The 20,915-nt window shown below is 38.0% G+C and overlaps 1 pseudogene; it reads right to left on the bottom strand.

Annotated features, from left to right (window-relative positions):
* LOC112209850 (U6 spliceosomal RNA) lies at positions 1-113 on the bottom strand (annotated as a pseudogene).
* Positions 114-20,915: the final 20,802 nt, after the last annotated feature.

Here is a 20,915-nt window from a genome sequence, read left to right as displayed (position 1 = left end):
AAATGAAAAATATATTTCACAAATTTGTGTATCACCCTGTGTGTGCAGGAGCTATGCTAGTCTTCTCTGTATCATTCCAATTTTAGTATATATGCTGCAAAACCAATCAACATATTTTAAAAATTATATTTCAATTTTTTACAATATCTGACAACCTCCTTATGAAATCTGATAAAAGAGACATCATTTCACTTTCTTCCTCCTCTCTCCCTCTTCCAAATGCATTTTGTTGGTTATATTATTCTTCATAACATCTGGGTTTTTAACATTTACATCTTGTTCTGAAACCGTAATTCAAACCACTGTTTACTCTTCATTTCTATTTTAAATAATTTGGTGTTCATCATCTAACTTTTCTGTGCCTGGCTTCTCCATTTTTATACTCTTTGATTCGTCTACTTAGTTGCCTAGATTTTATTATACAAAAGTTTTAAATTTACTTATTTTTATTCTATAAAAGGCTCATGGATTCTTATTTCTTTACATTCTTTAATGCTTACTATCCATCTGTTGCATTTATCCTTAGGAGGATAATTTGGGCTTAAAATTTTAAAGCCATTCACTGTTTTCCTCATAACTTTGTAGATACTGCTGCATTGTCTTTGGCTTGGAAGATGGTGTGGAGACATCTGGGGTCAATCTTATTTTCTCTTTCATAAGTGACTTGTTTTTTGCTAGTATACCCATACTACTATTATTTTTAAAGCATTTCCTTTTATTATCTCAAATGTAATATATTTGATACCTATACATGATTAAATATAAAATATGTAAATTATAATCAAAATAAGATTTCAGCTTTTAAATAATTACTCAATTGAAGAACTAAAAGAATCCCCAATAGCACTGCATCTACCTATGGATTCCTCCTCTGTCCCATGTGCCTCTTCGCCCCGTGAGGCAGCAACTTTCCTGTATGGTTATCCTTCCTTTCAATATTCATATGGTTTTGTCATGTAAGTATGTATTCCTAAAAAATATACAATATTATTTCATTTTGCTTATTTTTAAGTTATACAGAAATGGTATAATACTATATATTGTCTTTTGGAACTTTTTTCATTCAACTTACTATTTAAATTTTTAAAGACTCATGTTGCATTGTGTTACTATAGAGTACTCATTTTTAATAGCATTACTGATACATAATTTAAATCAAGTTCGCCTGTTTCAAGTATCTATTTTAATGGCTTTCAGTGTATATACAGAGTTGTGTATTCATCACCATCTTCTACCTTCAGAGTATTTTCATCACCCCCAAAAGAAATCTTGTGCCAATTGGCAGTCATTCCCAGTATCCCTCTCCCCTGCTTCCCTATCCCCTGGCCTGACTTTCTGTCTTTATTGATTTGCCTCTTTTAGGCATTTCATATAAATGGAATCATTCAATATGTGATTTTCTTTCATTTAAAAATAACATTTTGAGGTTCTTCCATGCTGCAGCATGTATCAGTACAATCATGCATCACTTAAGAACAAGGATATGTTCTGAGAAATAAATTGTTAGGCAATTTCATTGTTGTGCAAACATCATAGAGTATACTTACAAAAACCTAGATGGTATAGCCTACTACACATGTAGGCTATATGGTATAGCCTATTTGCTCCTAGGCTACAAACCTGTATAGCATATTACTGTACTGAATATTGTAGGCAACTGTAACACAATGGTATTTGTGTATCTAAACATAGAAAAGGTACAGTAAAAGTATGGTACTATAATCCTACCGGACCACTGTTGCATATGCGGTCCATTGTGACAGAAACGTCACTATGTAGCACATGACTGTACTTCATTAGTTTTTATTGCTGAATATGATTCTATTGTATGGCTACACCACATATTGCTTATCCATTCATCAAAAACATTCATTTTTACTACTGTATAATATTCCACCAAGTAAATATTCTACAATTTATTTATTTTGTCTCCTATCAAAGGATGGATATTTCAGTCATTTCCAGTTATTTTTTCTTTTGTGAATTGTGCTGCTCTGAACAAGTTCCTAGGTAACCATGGGTAATAGTTTCTCTAGGATATATATCTAGGAGTAAGTTACATTCATTCTCAAATTTATTGGATAATGCCAAATTGTTTTCTGAAGCAATTATACAAGTTTACCTTCCCAACAAAGGTATATAAGAGATCTTGTTAACCCCCATCCTTTCCAACACTTGACATTGTCCAATTTCTTAATTTTTGCCAATTCTGGGCATAAAAATGGTGTTTCACTTCAGTTTTAATTTGTATTTCCTTTATTACTGATGAGAATGAGCATCCTTTTATATACTGTCCATTCACTTTTCTCCTTTGATATGCCTGTTACCGTGTTTTGATCATTTTCTATTGGTTTTTCTCAATTGATGTGTACATTTTTGTTGTAACTATAAACTTTACCTTTTTTATATTACATTTTAAAACTGTCCATGACCACTGTTTAGAAAAGCAGTTGGGGAATGCACCTTCATTTTACACTGAAGGTTGCATCTCCCTAGTTTGCAAACTGTTCACTGGAATATAGTCTCTTTCTTCCACATTCCTTTTCAGAGAACTCTTGTGCAGGGGCTGTATCTCATATACAATGGTGAGAGAAGACTGCATGTTACAGACTAATACTTATAATATAATTTCTATAAAGTTTAGAAAAATGCAAAACGTTGCAATTAGTATAGGTTGTTTAGCAATGTACATCTCTGTAGCAGAATTTTATAGAAAGTCATGGTGATTAGAAGTATCAGTGTAATGTAGGGGTTACTTCTGGGAAGGGAAGGGGAAGTGGTATCAGGGGAGTGGGATCAGGTATATGGAGGGGGATACAATGGTATCTTTAATATTTTATTCCTTAAACTGGATGATGCACATATGAGTGTTGGTTATATTTCTCTTTCTATATTTTCTGTCTTTTTTTTTTTAGATACAGCCTCACTGTCACCCAGACTGGAGTGCAGTGGCACGATCTCGGCTCACTGCAACCTCCACCTCCCAGGTTCAAGCGATTCTCCTGCCTCAGCTTTCTGAGTGGCTGGGATTACAGGTATGTGCCATCATGCCCGGCTAATTTTTGTATTTTCTGTAGAGACAGGGTTCACCATGCTGGCCAGGCTGATCTTGAACTTCTGACCTCAGATGATCTGACCGCCTCGGCCTCCCAAAGTGCTGGGACTACAGGCAGGAGCCACCATGCCCAGCCTGTATCTTCATTTAGCCAACATGTTGTCTAACATTTTTCTGAAGGGCAGAGATCATTGTCAACTCTTGTCTATCACTCCCACATCCAGTCAGTCACTCTACAAATTTTGCCTCTGAAGTAGTCCCTGGGACTGTCCCCTCCACTCCATCCCTACAGCCCCTTAGTGTGGGCCTTCATCATCTTTACTTGGACCATAGCAACCACCTCCTACGTCCAGCCTGAGCCCCTTCAAATCCAGCCTCTAGACTACTGCTGAAGTGGTCTAACTAAAATGCAAACTGTCACCATCACATATCTCCCCACTTAAAACCTTTCAACAGCTTGCCGCTGCCTGCAGAACAAGGTACAAGTTCCTTTAGTATGGAACATCAGGCCCTTTGTGATCTGGTCCCTGCTTTTCTCCCCAGTCTTGTCTGTCACCACTTCCTGCCCTGCATTTTAAGTTGCAATGACACTGGACTACTTACAGTTCTCCCACAGAGTAACCACCTCCTCCTGGTTTGTGCAGGACTCTTCTGGTCTTAGCACTGACAGTCCTGCATCCTGGGAGCCCCTCAGTCCCAGGCAGACTGGGATAGTCATGGTATTGAACCTGAAAGTCCTGCATCCTATGAAACCCTCAGTACCAAGCAAACTGGGAGAACAGTTTCCCAGTCTCTGTGCTGTTTCTGCAGATGTCTCAGCAACTCAGTATGTCTCCCTGACCTCCTGCTTCCTACTTATTCTGAAACTATTACCCAAAGCAAACAGCAAACAAAATATAAAATAAAACATAACAAACACAAAAATAGGCAACTAATTTCTGTATATGGGTTTTAGGCCTGACACCTTACTAAGTTAATTACTATCACATTAGTTTTAGATTCTTTGTGATTTTCTTTGTATATTATCATATTATCTGCAAATATTTATGGGTTTGTTTGTTCCTTTCTTTTTTTAAAAGCAAACTTGGCATAGAAGAATTATTTGCACCTTTCTAACCATTATGCCTTTATTTATTTTCCTCATGTTATTATCTGGCTAGAAGCTTCGGTTTTAATGGTGATTAAAAACATGATAGTGAGCAAATGTATCCCATTTGTGATTTTACATGGAATGTTTTTAGATTTTCATCAAGAATGATGTTTACTGAGGTTTTGGCTGATAACTTCATTCATGTAAAGAGAATTCTCTTTTACTCATACTTTGCTAAGACTTTTTATACTAAATCAGTGGTTAACTTTATCCAAAGCTTTTCTGTTCCTATTGAGATTATATATGGGTTTCCCCTTTTAATCTATTATGTAAATCACAATTCTAGATTTCTAAATGTTAAACTACCCTTGCATTCCTGGGATAAAGCCAAGTTGGTCATGATAAATACACTTTTTTTTTGTTTTTAACTCCACTGTATTCCATTTGGTATAATTTATTTAGGGTCTTGAGTGAGATTGGCCTATAATTTACTTTTTTAAACTGTATTTGTCTATTTTTGGTGTCCAGGTTATATGGAATGATTTAGAGAGTATTTGTTCTTTTCCATTTTGCTGTATAAGTTTGTAAAAGATAGAAATTAACTCTTGAATGCTTAGTAATTCCACCTGTAAAATTAAATGGCTTGGTCTTTCCTGTAGGAAATTTTGAACTACTAATTCAGTTGCTTTACTAGTTATAGAATCGGCTGGGAGTGGTGGCTCATGCCTGTAATCCCAGCACTTTGGGAGGCCGAGGCGGGTGGATCATGAGGTCAGGAGTTTGAGACCAGCCTTACCAACGTGGTAAAACCCTGTCTCTACTAAAAATAAAAAATTAGCTGGGCGTGGTGGCATGCATCTGTAATCCCAACTACTCAGGAGGCTGAGGCAGGAGAATCACTTGAACCCAGGAGGTGGAGGTTGCAGTGAGCTGAGATTGCGCCACTGCACTCCTGCCTGGGTGACAGAGCGAGACTCTGTCTTAAAAAAAAAAAAAAAGTTATAGAATCATTAAAGTTTCTTAATTCCTAATTCAGCTTTGGTAAATTCTATTTTTCTAAAGATTATTTCACTTCACCTTCAATTTATTGGCTTAACATTGCCCATCGTATTTTCTTTTTAATCTGTGCTATAGCTATATTTATATTCTCTCTTAATCCTTACATTATGTGTGCTCTTTTCTCAGTCTTAGCAAAAGATTGTCTATTTTATGAGTCTTTTCAAAAAGCTAAATTTTATCTTCATAATTTTTTCTTTTGTAATATCATTTTCAACTTAGGGGATTCTGCTTCCTTTTTATTTTTTTTATTCTTTTCCAAATACTTATGATGGTGCTTAGTTCATTTTCAGACTTCTTTCTTTCTAATGTAAGTATTTATGGTTGATAGACTGCCCTCAAAAATACTGGTTTTGACATGTTACATTTTCATTACGATTTGGCTTTAAGTATTTTTAAAAATTCATTATGATTTCTTAATTGAGCAATGAATAATTAAGTATTCTATTTCCAAAGATGTGAGGACTGTAAAAATATAATTTTGCTATTGACTTTTACCTTAACTGAATTTTTGTCAAAAATATCATCTTTCTTTTTATTTTATTTTTTCTGAGATGGAGTCTCGCTCTTTTTGCCCAGACTGGAGTGCAGTGGTGCGATCTCAGCTCACTGCAACCTCCACCTCCCAAGTTCAAGAGATTCTCCTGCCTCAGCCTCCCGAGTAGCTGGGATTACAGGCATATGCTACCATACCCGGCTAACTTTTGTATTTTTAGTAGAGACAGGGTTTCATCATGTTGGCCAGACTGGTCTTGAACTTCTGACCTCAAGTGATCCACCCGCCTCAGCCTCCCAAAGCGCTGGGATTACAGGCGTGAGCCACTGTGCCCAGCCCCAAAATACCATCTTCCTAAGGAATAACCTTTAGTGTTTGATACAGTTTGGCTGTGTTCCCATCCAAATCTCATCTTGAATTGTAGCTCCTATAATTCCTACATGTCATGGGAGGGACCCAGTGGGAGATAATTGAATCATGGAGGCAGGTTGTTCCTGTGCTTTTCTCGTGATAGTGAATAAGTCTCACAAGATCTGATGGTTTTATAAAGGCAGTTCCCCTGCACACATCCTCTTGACTGCTGCCATGTGAGACATGCCTTTGCTCCTCCTTCGCCTTCTGCCATGATTGTGAGGCCTCCCCAGCCACGTGGAACTGCAAGTCCATGAAACCTCTTTTTCTTTATAGAATACTCAGTCTCAGGTATGTCTTTATTAGCAGCATGAGAACAGACTATTAATACAGTGTGAGTCTACCGATGGTAAATTCTCCATTTTTGTTTAACGGCAAATGCCTTTTACTCTCATGATTGATAGATAATAGCTATTTGCTCTCAACACTTTATGATTCCACTGCTTTCTGTTTTCTGGTATCACTGTTGAGCACTCTGCTGCCAATGAAATGATCATTTCTTGGTATGTGATGTGTCTTTACTCTCTGGCTCTTTTAAACATTTTTGCCTTGTTTCTCTAGAGAGCCACCACTATGCTAGCTATTGGTTTTCTTTTTCGTCTTGCTTGGGAATACTGTCCTTTATGAAACTGGGGATTCACAGCTTTCAGCATTTCTGAACATTTCTCCTTGATTAATTTTATTAACACTTCTTGGTTGACTTAATTCTTTTCTTCTGTGACTCTGATTTGACTTATGTTAGACCTTCTTATTTTATCCTCAACATTTTAAATTATTCTAACTTCTTCTGGCCCTTTTTCTTTCAAGATTATATTCTGGTTAATTTATTCACTTCAACCTACAAATTCATTAATTCTCTTTCATCTGTGGCTAATCTGCTTTTTAACATGTCTTGTGTTTTCTTTCAATGTTTACGTATTTTATGTAGACATTCCATTGTGTTATTTGTAAGAATTGCCTGATTATTCCTGATAATTTTCTGTTGCTTGCTCACTATTTTGATCCTATATTTTACTTTTTAAGTACTTCATAAACAGCATTTCTATGTCTAACAGTTCTAATATAGATGGCTTATTTCCTCTTGTCGCTTCATGTCTTTGGTTGTGAACTAATACTTATCTGATTATACATTGTGGGAATCTGATGAAATATCCTTAAGATTCTTTCCTGTGGTGATTTGGTGTGTTTCTGCAAGTAGGTGGGAGGACTACTAACCTGGGGCCATTTACTACTCTCTGAGGGACCTGGGTTAATGCAAAATCTCAGATTCAGTTCCTTTTCCTTGCTGTTGACCCCAAGCTCAGTATCCTGGTTGCAATTTACAGTGCTTCTATTGGCATTTCCCCTCAATATAATCACAGTTTCTCTCCCTTGCTTCTTGCTCAGGACATTTATCTGCTCATGGCTCTAAGCTCCAACATTGTCTCAATTTGTTCCTTTTTATTTTCTGGAGGGGAGGAGAGGTTGGACTTACAGATGGTTTTACCCACTTCCAGGAAGTCCAGCAGCAAACCAAAATGTTTTATTTCGGATATGATTGGTTTCGAGTACAGAGTGTCTTGTCTGCCATTGCTGCTGTAAGTGAAAGTGCTATTCTTCATCTGTGAAATTCAAGAAATAAAATAAATGTGCTGACCATTCTGCCTGTTTTCTCAGCACATTATCATTTAAAGGGTCAAGTATCTACAATTATTTTTGTATTTTCAATTTAAAAATAAGTAAACTGGGGCCCAAATAGGCTAAATGACTCACTCATTTCATAACAAAGGAAGACTAGAAACCATGTTTTATGTCCAACCTGGTAGTTTTTGCAACAAATCCATCTAATAATCTTTAGACCTGATTTTAAAAGACATGTTATGTTAAATTCCATCTGTAATATTTTAAGTTATGACAAGGTCTACAATTTGATTTTTAAGTCTATGCATTCCCAAATCTAGATACATATATCCATGTACAATCATATACATACATAAACTCAAGCCTATATATAAACTATTATAATTTAATATATAGATAAGTATGACTATAAAGAAGATACCTTGAAAGCACTAAGGGAAACTACAGAATCCTAACCTTCTCTTTTTCTACGAAGCATAGCCTTTAAGATCAAAATAATTGTACACAACACAGAACATTTGTTTTCAATTATGCACAAGAGCAAATAACTTCTGGTAAAGATTATGAGGACCTGGATTAGCTATACACTATGTCTCAAGTAGTCTTTTAAATAATCTCTGCATTGAATTAACTCATGGGTTAGAATTATAAATTACACAGATACGTCAATGAAAAGGAAAAGTGAGATTTCTTGTGGGCAGTATTCATCAGCAGTTCTCTAGGAAATCTGTCAACATACACAGTCACTAACATAGCACAAAGTTAATATAGTTCAGGGAGAACAAGGGGGAAAACTAGAGGCAATCAGTAAAGCAGTCATTTCAATTTAGAGAATCTTGCTATCAGAGAACCTGAGAGGAAAAGATTACAAACACACTGTTGGATATGCCAGCACTCCATGAAGTTATAAATAGCCACTAGTAGCGACCTTGGGTTTTCTTAAATACTATCTGGTAATTTCTATTTTATTAGCTTTGCTTAGATATATTTTATTTTGGTTATTTATTTTAACAGACAAAAATTATAAAATTTATCATGTACGATATAATGTCCTGAAATACATATATACTGCGAATTGGCTACATGGAGCTAATTAACATATGTATTACCTTACATACTTAACATTTTTTTGTGGTGAGAACACTTAAACTTTACAGCTTAAGTCTAGGAAACGTATTTTTAAAGTAATTGGGTTTATGTCCTAAAATTAATTTTAGAAGTTTTGAGGGTCGAGGGTGCAGACAGATGTTTCTTAAAGTTCTTTTCAGGTGACTTGGCCATATACATCCCTTCTTAAAAGTTTTCCTAGATATTCTCCCCCTCAGAGGGGGAAATTCTCCAAGAATGTTTCAGTGTCTTTGTTATTTCCATGTTAACATGCAAGGGAAGATAATGTAGTTACTTTTTTTCTCCTTTGATTTTCTCTCCTGTTCAGTTTTCATTCTCCATCCCTTTCACCCCAACCTCTACTCGTAAAAAACTTCCAGCATGTAGCTCCACTTCTCAAAAGCAGATATTGTTTTAGTCTAATGTAACATTAGTTTGAATATAGTTGTGCTTAAGCATTTGTGAACCTTTAACAAATCTGTATTTCTGAGATTATTACAGCATGGTCCACATATGCTACTACTCTTGAAAACCACTAACAGATGAAGCTGTTTAGGAATTTTATGGGCGAGGGTCAAAGTGAGCTTTGAGTGGCAGAACCTGTATCACCCTGTGAAGTGTGGAAGACACTAAGATATGTCAATCTCGGTGGAGGGTAACATGGAAGAGGGTGGTTTCAACAAGCCAAGCCTGTACAATGGCATTCACAAATCAACTTCTAATTTTTCAATAAATGATTATACACTAAAGATATTGCTCAGGACCTTTGTTTTTTCTAACTTTTAGCTTTTATATGATAATGTGTCACATTATACACAATGAATAATTAAATTACTTATATTACATATACCTGTAAATCTACTATACAATTTAAAAGTGAAATTATTGATATATTTCATAGACCCTAGGTGATCTCTGAAATTTTCAACAAACCCACCCCCTAGGAGACTACTCACTGTATGTGGGTGTGAATGGATACCTGAACATGTTTGCCCCTCTGGAGGGTCGTAAAATATGCATCATCAACTTAAACACCCTCTGTACTCCACAGTGCCTTGCATTGCTATTATGTTTTAATAACAATGACAGTTTTACTTAATAGGGAAATTGGCCAATTCTGAGTGATTTGACAATAAGAGAAGTTGGTGTTTAATAACACAATAGATTGTTTCTTTTTTTTTTTTTTTTTTGAGACAGAGTTTCGCTCTTGTCACCCAGGCTGGAGTGCAGTGGCGCTATCTCGGCTCACTGCAACCTCTGCCTCCCGGGTTCAAGTGATTCTCCTGCCTCAGCCTCCCGAGTAACTGCCAATACAGGTGTGCAGCACCATGCCCCGCTAATTTTTTGTATTTTTAGTAGAGATGAGGTTTCACCATGTTGGCCAGGCTGATCTCGAACTCCTGACCTCAGGTGATCCACCCGCTTCGGCCTCGCAAAGTGTTAGGATTACAGGTGTGAGTCACCGCGCCCGGCCTTTTTTTTTTTTTTTTTTTTCTGAGATGGAGTCTTGTTCTGTCTCCCAGGCTGGAGTGCAGTGGCACAATCTTGGCTCACTGCAACCTCTTCTTCCCAGGTTCAGTAGATTTTCCTGCCTCAGCCCCCAGGTAGTTGGGACTACAGGTGCACACCACCATGCCCGGCTGATTTGTGTGTGTGTGTGTGTGTGTGTGTTTTTGGAAGAGACAGGGTTTCACCATGTTGGCCAAGCGAGTCTCGAACTCCTGACCTCAGGTGATCTGCTCACCTTGGCCTCCCAAAGTGCTGGGATTATAGGCATGAACCACCGTGCCTGGCCCACAGTAGATTGTTTCTAATTGCTTGAAAAAATGTCCTTCAGAAAAGTCTCCTGACACAGAGTCACAAGTTAGGGCAGGGAGCGAGGCTTGTTAGACCTGGAGCCCAGTGGGAGGCAGCAGGTGACAGCTGGCATTTTCCCAGGAGAGACAGTTTACTCATTATTTTAGTGTTTGTGCTAGTGAACGCCTTCAAAGTGAAAGTTAATTTCCCTTTTGGATTACTTAGGATATTATTTTTAATGCTGAGGTTTTCCACATCCTTGGACAGATTTTTTTCCCAGAATGAGCATTTTTTGTTGTTGTTGTTGTTATGTGGTTATTTCCAACATCACGTAAAAAATCAATCTGGGGGAGATTTTGTTATTTCCCATGATTTCCTTGTAGACATTCTTAATGACAGTCTTTGAAGAAAGAAAAACACAAAAGCATTTAGTGTTATGGATTAAAATGAAAGTTCAGTATTTTACTGGGTGGCGGGGGGGTGGGTGGTAAAGAGAGGAGCGGAGCTCTCCTTAAAACATACAAAGGATGAAATTCCACCTACTCTGTCTAAAAATTCCAAACAATTAAAACACGAAGTTTGAATAAGAATAAGCTTCAGGATATTAAGACCATTCTGGACCTGTCTAAAGTCATGCCTGTTTATTTTGCATCTGTCATCTCAAATATGGTCTGTTAGAGAATCACAGGGACAAAAGCCCTTTCTTAATCTATCCAGCTGCCTCCCACCCCTGCCAGAGCATCTCTGGGCTGTGCCTAGGGAAAGAGAGGCAAGCCAGAGGAGCATGAAATCAACCACAGTTTCTGCTTCCTTTTCTCACTGCTCCCCCCAACTCCATCTCCAATCCCATCAAGACCTCCAATTCTGACTGGCTGGAGCTGCTTCTAATGCCTGTCCATGTCCCTCTCTGCCAGCTATGCACATGGGGCAGCCTCTAGAGAGGAGCACGGTACAAACCAAGAAACACTCAATGTCAACTTCCTCAGAACTAAACTTTTAGGTAACTTTCCAAGCAGGCAACATTTTGGGGAATTTTGCTGTCACTTCTTTCGGAAGGGCTTCCTAGGATAGGTTTTAATGTGCTTACAAGAAGCTGTGTTTAAGAGAGTATGAAGTTATTAGATTACTCCAGTAGATAAAATGTACTATAAGCATGACAATACGCTGTGAAAAAAAATCTCAGATTTCTACTTTAATACTATGTAATGTTATGACAGAGTGAGTTCTTTGAACTAGATGAATCTTGAATTATAAGGCAGACTGAATTCAGAGCAGATACAGAAGATGTAGGGATTTTAGAAGTGGCAGGGAAATTCCTCTTTGATTAGGTTTAGTGGTATCACCTTTTTTAGACTTTCTGCATGTTTCAAGTTAGATGAGAGAATAACAACTTTAGGAAAGCAAATATATCTTTAGTCTTGGAATGGCAAATAGGCTTCTTTCCCCTTTTGAATTGAAAACCAGTGGGCAAAGATCATTGTTATTAGAGAGAAATGAAAGGCTTATTAGAAATGTACCCACAGAGCTTCAATTGGACAAGCCCTAGAAAGTTCTATATACAAGTTAGGATCTACTTAAGCCCAGGGAAATATTGGGTTTGGATTACAGTGACTGAGAATGGCTGAATGTTAGTGAGGCATTTAACTACACCTAGACACATGAATTTCTTTAGCTTGAGCTCTATATTGTGTCTCTTAATTACACAGAATGTTCCTTTATGTTTGTATTTATGTGCTTAAATGAAGTTCTATTTTACTGGAGAAAATAATTGTGCTTTGGCTCTGTTGATACATGCCTATAGGAAATCCTAACCAGAATGATCTCACATAGACCCTAGCATCCACCTCACAGAACCCAAACTGTGTGGTTCTGTCAAATGATATAAGACACAGGAATAAAATAAACACTTTAGGGAACATTTATTAGGACACCCACTTAAAAGACATTTACTGAGCATCTCTCCATTTATTTTACTGGATACCAAAGGCCAGTACCAGAGATGTAAGAATTCCTTACCATATTTAAGAAATGAAAAGGGATGGATAAATCTGGACAAAGAGTTTTATCCCTAGTTCTAAAGGAAACTAACTTAAATTCCAGGGAATTTCAGAGAGTATATGTTTTTCTATTTTTCTTCCTCAATATATATCATCTCCAACCTCACCCTGCCTTAGAATAAAGGAGATAAGGTGGAAAGAAAAAAATGAGCCAAATATCCAAAAGTGAAATAAACATTTGAACACAATCATGCAAAGGCCAGGGAACCAGAAATTGTTTCCTTACAAAGGATGGACGATGACTAGTTAGGGCACTAACTGAGTACTGAGGTTTGCAGAAAGGGCCATAGTGGGTGCTTATTGTCAGGAGAGCCTTAGCCTAGCATTTCATGACTTTTGTGCCTTCTGCTTTATCATCAGACAATTCCCTTCCTATAGTTTAGAGAAAAAAAAAGCTGATATATGATAAAATGAATCCTACAATGAATTGGGGGAAGAGGCAAATTTAGTTGATTTGAAGGAAAATGATATTTCAGTAGAGATGAAAATACATACTCAATTATGTTTTTGCGAGGATGGCTAAAAGGTAATGAGACTTTCAGTCAAATATTTGGGACCAGCAACAATTAAGTCAAATGCGGGGAGGCTTTGTCCCAGCCACATCTAAGCAAGAAGAAATTCGTTATGGAATTTGGTACAGTGTCAGAGAAGACAAAAATCCAATGCTTAGCTATGAATATTTTCTAAAATTATCCAGTGACTCCTCATATATTTGAATTAATAACAGTTCCCTAGGCCAAAATGTAGTCTGGACTATGTGCTTTCTAGCAAATACAGTAGTTGCTAGTAGTTGTTACAATGATTTTTAAACCACAACTATCAATATAAGAGTGGCTGCTGTATTCTGTGAGCCATCTGCTTCACAGCCAGATGAAGTCATAGATGTAAAATGCAGCTATGAGTTATATTATTGTATCTCCATAATGTTAGCATCTCACATATATTTTAAAACCTAGGAAAAGTGTCGAAAAGATAGGGTACAGAAAGAATTACATGTCCCCTCTTCCAACCCCCAACTACAGATTTAGTGACTCAAAGAAATCTTAACTAAATAGTACAGTTATTTTCAGATAAGATATTTAAAAAGTAGACACAGTTACTCTCAAAAGTGATCTAGTGTCGATGTCTACTTCATCCTTTATAAAAAGCAAGTATTCTCTGAACATCTCATTCATGAATAGAGAGAATGAAAGTGAATTCACTGGGATGAATAGTGACTTTAACAACAGCTAAAGGGATGCATCTAACGAAAATACCCAGCAGGACTTTGAAAATTCACTCACTGCCAGGCATGGTGGCTCATGCCTATAATCCTAGCACTTTGGGAGGTTGAGGTGGATCGCTTGAGCCCAGGAGTTCAAGACCAGCCTAGGGAACATAGTCAGACCCTGTCTCTATAAAAAATAAAAGAAACTACCTGGGCGTGGTGTCATGCGCCTGCAATCCCAGCTACTCAGGAGGTAGGAGGATCACTTGAGCCCAGGAGGTTGAGGCTGCAGTGAGACATGATGGAGCCACTGCACTCCAGCCTGAGTGACAGAGCAAGACTCTGTCTCAGAAAAAAAAAAAAAAAAAATCACTCACCATTCATATTCTACAGAACTGTATCATCTCATTTTAGGAAACAGTACTTCTCGCCTTCTCTGAAAAATATCCCTTGCTCCACCTTCTTCCTTAGGCTACAAAAGTATTTCTCAATTTTTTTTTCATTACTCTTCTCCAAAAAAGAAAAAAGAATTTAATTTAAATACTCTCTTATGAGAGAATTAAATACTAAGGGAAAAGATTTGCTGGGTAGGGATGAGCCTTGGAGGGCCACAAACCATTTAATATTTGAGATATTTTTGGTCTCCCCAAAACCAGTTTTCCCATTGAGAATACTTGGGTTACAGTGACTTGACCCTTGTTCCTCCATCATATACTCTATTCCTTCTAAATTGTAGGAGGTTATTGCTAAATAATAAGCACTCAGGAAAGGCCTGTGGATGGTCAGCCAAGAGATTCGAGGAGAGGATGACCCTGAACCAGTGCCACAGCACCCTCCTAGACTTCTCATTATGTTAGTATACACAACTCCTATTTGTTTAAACATTCCAGATATAGTCAAATTAAAATTAGGTTAGGAATAGGGTTTTGCAAAACTGTTTTTTACTGTGGTATAATATATATAACAAAATTTGCCATTTTAACCATTTTTAAGTGTACAGTTCAGTGGCATTAATTACATTCACAATGTTCTGCAACCATTACCACTATTTCCAAAATTTTTCATCTCCCCAAACGGAAACTGTACCCGTTAAGTAATAACTGCCATCCCTCCCACTAAAGTCCTTGGTAATTTATAATCAAATTACCATCTTCATGAGTACACATAGAGATGCAAATTCTAGATATTTCATATAAGTTGAATAACACAATATTTGTCCTTTTATGTCTGGCTTATTTCACTTAGAATAACGTTTTAAAGATTCATCCATGTTGTAGCATGTATTATAACTTTATTCCTTTTTTGTGGCTGAATAATATTCCATTGTATAAACATTTCACATTTTATTTAGCCATTCATCAACTGATGGAAAAGGGTTATTTCTACTTTTGGCAATAATAGGGTTTTAAAAGATAAGTAATATATGTAAAGCATTTAGAACAGTGCTTGGTACCTAAGAACTCAGCAAATGTAAGCTAAAAAAACTATTATTACTATTGCTAAATACCAACCCACCACATCCACTTTGTCAACTGTCCTTCATTTCAAGGGGAAATGAAGTAGTATGCGGATACACTGAAAGTGTCATGAAGACCTACCATACAATTTGGAGCAAATGATATGTTCATAGGTCTGTGGCCATCTGTGGTGCAGGTATAATGGATACAACCCCACTTATATCTGTCTGCCTATCCATCCATCCAGATTTTATTAAGTACCTCCTATGGGAAAAATACTATGCTTCAAACCTAAGCTGAAATGACACATAATTAAATTGTTAAATGACAAAGAAGAAAAGGGGCAGCACTTAACCATTTCTAATGATGATGAAATAGTTTTACAATCAATCGTGAGCTTCAAAACTTTGATTATAAGAGGTGCATCTCTGGGAGAGGATCTGCTTTAGGGGAAGGAGCATATACTAAAGAACACATTTAAACAGGGAGTGGGAAAGAGGTGGGGAGGAGGGAAGGTAATCCCCCTCTAGTGACAGTGGTGATAACACATCTTACTTCGGCATTGAAGACCTTTGACACTAACGTAGGCGGTCAATCATTTGAGATCCAACAACTCCAATAATGTTTGGAAGTCAGATATTCATTGAGCACCTACTGTGTGCAATGTGTTTTATTACATAAAATCATAATCCGCTTGCCCTTACATATCTTACAACATACTTAGAGAGTTAAGATTCATCACACAATATTGTGAGAAAACAAGTGGAAGAAACAGTGGGAAAATCCGAATGCCAGAGCCAGAGGGGCTCTGAGATGACATGTGTCGGCCATTCCTGGAGAACACATTCATGAGGGGGCTGAAAACGGAGCTGCAGTGAGCGTTAGTATGTGTGCAGGCAGGATATAAGACCAAAAGAGGGAGCAATACCATCAACAGAGGAGTGACATGGCACCAGAAAGGAGATAAGGAATGAGTAGGTGTAAAAGAGGTTGGCTTGACTGGGCCCTGTGGGAAATAAGGTTCAATAGTGAGAATGGAGCCAAAAAGGAGACATGTACTCAATAGTTCATTATTTCCAGGCTAGTGACGAGAATATGGCTTCATGTCTAGGTGCTGCAGCTTTGCATTCTGTTTTATCACCACCACCCCTGTCCATTTGTCCATTCTTTCTATATCTTGTTGCATTATAAATCACACACTCCAGGCAAGGTAATTAAAAAAATAATAAACTAGCCCCAACAAATTTTCTTGGATGCTCTGAATAACCAGTGCTTGCCCTCTGAATCACCTCCTTCCCTGACTTTCATTTAAACTGGCTCACTTACATGGCATTTCATGATGATCAAACCTGTCTTTGGTGGTCAACTTGATACTGTTACTGCTACCTGTAATATTAGACTCTAGAATGAAAAGTGCTAAGGATACAGAACTTGTCTTTTGTGTCTTATGTTTTGTCATGCTTAGGGTACATTTTCTGGCACTCTGTATTTAACAAGCATAAGAAAGCACACCCAGGCTGAAGGATATCACATTTGCTGTACTTCAACACAACAAAAGCAGCAAGCCCAGTGGTCTCGCCCCCTAGAGTGGTTAGAAATTTCACTGGGAAATGAGGCCCTTATCACAATCCACATAAAAAAGAAATCATGCCTCAGGTGTATCTCTACATATACTAGAAAAGCCCCAATGGAAACAAGCCTGAATGGAAATAACCTACACCCAGAAGACAATTGGTTTGCTTAAAGGGGGTTTAATTCCTACAACCACTCTCTGATAGTTAAATATTGCCAAGCATAGAAACTTAGAGTCGCTTAAAATTACTCAGGTGGGAAACCCAAGGTGGGTATAGAGAGTTTCAGCAGGTAGTCTTTCAATTTGGAAAAGAAGAAACTATTGACCCCTGATACTAATTTAATCTAGCATTTTAGTCAAAAGGCCGGGCGCGGTGGCTCACGCCTGTAATCCCAGCACTTTGGGAGGCCGAGGCGGGCGGATCACGAGGTCAGGAGATCGAGACCATCCTGGCTAACACGGTGAAACCCCTGTCTCTACTAAAAATACAAAGCAAATTTAGCTGGCCATGGTGGCGGGCGCCTGTAGTCCCAGCTACTCGGGAGGCTGAGGCAGGAGAATGGCGTGAACCCGGGAGGCGGAGCTTGCAGTGAGCCGAGATTGTGCCATTGCACTCCAGCCTGGGTGCCAGTGCAAGACTCCGTCTCAAGAAAAAAAAAAAGAATTTGCTTTTAAGTTCTGGAGGCTATTTTTGCTGAAACTCTTTCTAATGAAAAATTGTATGACTTCTTGATGTTACAAAGTATTTGCAACTTGTTATTTAGGTAACAGAAATGAGAATTTTGTTAACCAGCAACAGGGTTTCTTCTCCTCCTCCTCCCCCTCCTCCTCCCCCTCCTCCTCCCCCTCCTCCTCCTCCTCCTCCTCCTCCCCCTCCTCCTCCTCCCCCTCCTCCTCCCCCTCCTCCTCCTCCTCCCCCTCCTTCTTCTTGGCTAAATCAAAGTTTTAAGAGATTGGCTACTATTCCCCATTTATTGAAAATGATGTATTGCATACCTGCACTTGCATCTTGGGAGAGAAGGGGACCCATGAAGAGGTTGCAATAATTAATGTCGTTACCAGTTAGAAATTCAGTTAACTAATAGTGCACAAAATCATTATAATCCATTACAGAAATTAAAAAGTTAAATTCAGTCAGTAAACTGGCTATCAAATAAATGGACCAGTTAAAGAATATTTTAGAACCTGTTTTGATTGCATGAAAAATCGAAATTGTGGTTTTCCTTTCTCAAATAATTGTTATTTTTCCTCAAAAGCAAAATGAGCTTATCTTTCAATATGGGCCATCACCAAAAGGGTTAACATTTCCAAATCCTTCAGTAAGGTTAGATTACATAAAAACAAAATGCTACAGCCCATTAAAAAATCAGGTATTCCATTTTATGGTACATATTTAAATCTATTCAAGTCCATGCTTTGAAAAGAGCCATGTAACTTAATTGGCATTAAATAATGTTAATTTAATAGAAGGAGGAAGAAAGCTCTTCCCAGGTAGATATTAAAATAAGCCAAAAAAATAGGCTAGGCACGGTGGCTCACGCCTGTAATCCCAGCACTTTGGGAGGCCGAGGTGGGTGGATCACTTGTCAGGAGTTTGAGACCACCTTGGCCAACTTGGGGAAAGCCCATCTATGCTAAAAACACACACACAAAATTAGCTGGGCGCGGTGGCTCACACCTGTAATCCCAGCACTTTGGGAGGCTGAGGTGGGAGAATCACTTGAACCTGGGAAGCAGAGGTTGCAGTAAGCTGAGATTGCACCACTGAACTCTAGCCTGGGCTACAGAGTAAGTGAGACTCCGTTTCAAAAAAATAAAATAAAATAAAAAATAAAGTAAACCAAAAAATAAAACTGAAGTTATAATACATAGATCCAGCCAGCCATGGCGGCTCAATGCCTATAATCCTAGTACTTTGGGAGGCTAAAGCAGGAGGATTGCTTAAAGCCAGGAGTTCATGACCAGCCTGGGCAATAAAGTGAGATCCCATCTCTACAAAAATTAAAATATTAGCCAGGCATGGTGGCAGGTGCCTATAGTCTCAGCCACTGGGGAAGTTGAGGTAGGAGGATCACTTAAGCCCAGGAATTTGGAGTCTGCAGTGAGCTATTATCACACCACTGCACTCCAGCCTGGGAGCAACAGAGCAAGACCCTGTCTCTAAAATAATAATAATAATACATAGATTCATAGTAACTTACATCCCAAAAATTTAATCTGAAGACTTAACACTGTCTGAAAGATTATAATAAATATAAAATGTCTTTATTGTATTAATGCTGATACAGGTCACCAAACAAAAGGGGTAGAAATTAAAAAAGCTAATTTATTTAGAATACAAGATATGTTTGGGAGCATTAAAGAAATGTAGCATATTCTAATAGGGATATCTGAAAGGTTTCCTTAAAGGCTTCCAACACAGACACAAGGGCAACATCTAATAGTCTAATATAGATGGCATGTAAACTCATGTATTTCCTTGAATCAATAGTGACTCAATCATTCACCTACTGGACAAATTCTACCAAGCACACGCTGTATGTCAGGCATCATGTTAAGCACAGAAGTCTATGTTGGTATCAATTCAGAGTTATGAATCAGACAGGGAACAAACAATTACAATACTATGGATGAAGAACCTCGAAAGAGGGGAGCACAGGTTAGCACAAAAACATGGAAAGACATCAGTGCAGCTCAGCAAAAATAAAGGAAGACTCCTAGAGGAGATGATACAGAAAAAAAAGTCTTGTAATAGGATTTAGCTGGGTGAAGAAGGGAAGGTCAGGGCATTCCAGGGAAAGGAAATAGAATATAAGGATAATCAAAGAAATTATGGCATGTTAAATGGTGCAGGGCATTGCTCAATAGGGCAAGAACACAGAATATATGAATTGCAATATCATTTGTGGAGGCTGGAGAGGCAGGTGGGGGGCCCTTGTTTGCCTTAAAATGCCTTAATTTTCCAGAGACACCACAGAAGCCCTGAGGAATTTATGTGTATTTCTTAATATATTTCATCTGGCTTTAGTGTAGAGGAGGGATGGGAGGGAGGCTTAACTGGATGTAGGGAGATCAGTTGGGTGAAATGATAAAGACCGGGACTGAAGCAGGAGTAGTAGTAGGTCTGGAGTACATATTTGACAGACAAATCTTTTAGATGTATAATTAACAAAAGTTTATCATCAATTGAGTATGGAGGTAAGAAAGAAGAATGGATAGATTCTTAGATTTCTTGCTTGGGTAATCCAGGGCCTCAAATAATATGGTCAAGACTATGAAACATGGAGGGAAGGATGGCTGTCAGTAGTAACCCAGCAAAATAGGTGTTTCTTTCTCCTAAAATCTATGTACTGGTTGATGGATGATACTTGGACTAGGCTAGGTTACGTGTTTATCACCTTGTGGTATAGAAATGGCCATAAGTATCACAGCTCCCAACAGGACTACATAAAGTGGTGCAGAATTCCTCAAAGGAAAGTGGGCAGAGGGGAGAGAGATGAAAGAGTGTAGAGCAAATAAAAATAGCAGCTACTGTGATCTGTTATAGAAGCTGAGAACAAGGGTCAAGGGAGATATTTGATAGCAAATTATGTATATGGATATGGAACTTGAGAGAGTTCTGGGCTGAAGATTGATTATGCAGATAAGACATGGATATGATTATGTAGGCAAAAGAAAAGGTAGAGAAGAGAGGCAGAGGCAGAATTCTGAAGAACACCAAAATTTTACAAGTAGAAGTAAAAACAAGTCCCCAAAGGTCTAAAATGGAATGGTTACAGAGATGGAAGGAACACCAGAAAAGGTGTCATAGACATCAAGGGTGGAAGACAATTTCAAGAGAGTAGGATTAATCAATAGTGATTAATTGCCTCAAAGAGAGATAGCCTGGGCATGGTGGCTAATGCCTGTAATCCCAGCACTTTGGGAGGCCAAGGCGGGTGGATCACCGGAGGTCAGGAGCTCGAGACCAGCCTGACCAACATGGTGAA

Source organism: Pan troglodytes, chromosome 6 (genome assembly GCF_028858775.2).
Source record: "Pan troglodytes isolate AG18354 chromosome 6, NHGRI_mPanTro3-v2.0_pri, whole genome shotgun sequence".
NCBI classification, from domain to species: domain Eukaryota; kingdom Metazoa; phylum Chordata; class Mammalia; order Primates; family Hominidae; genus Pan; species Pan troglodytes.
This window is presented reverse-complemented; position numbering and strand designations above follow the sequence as displayed.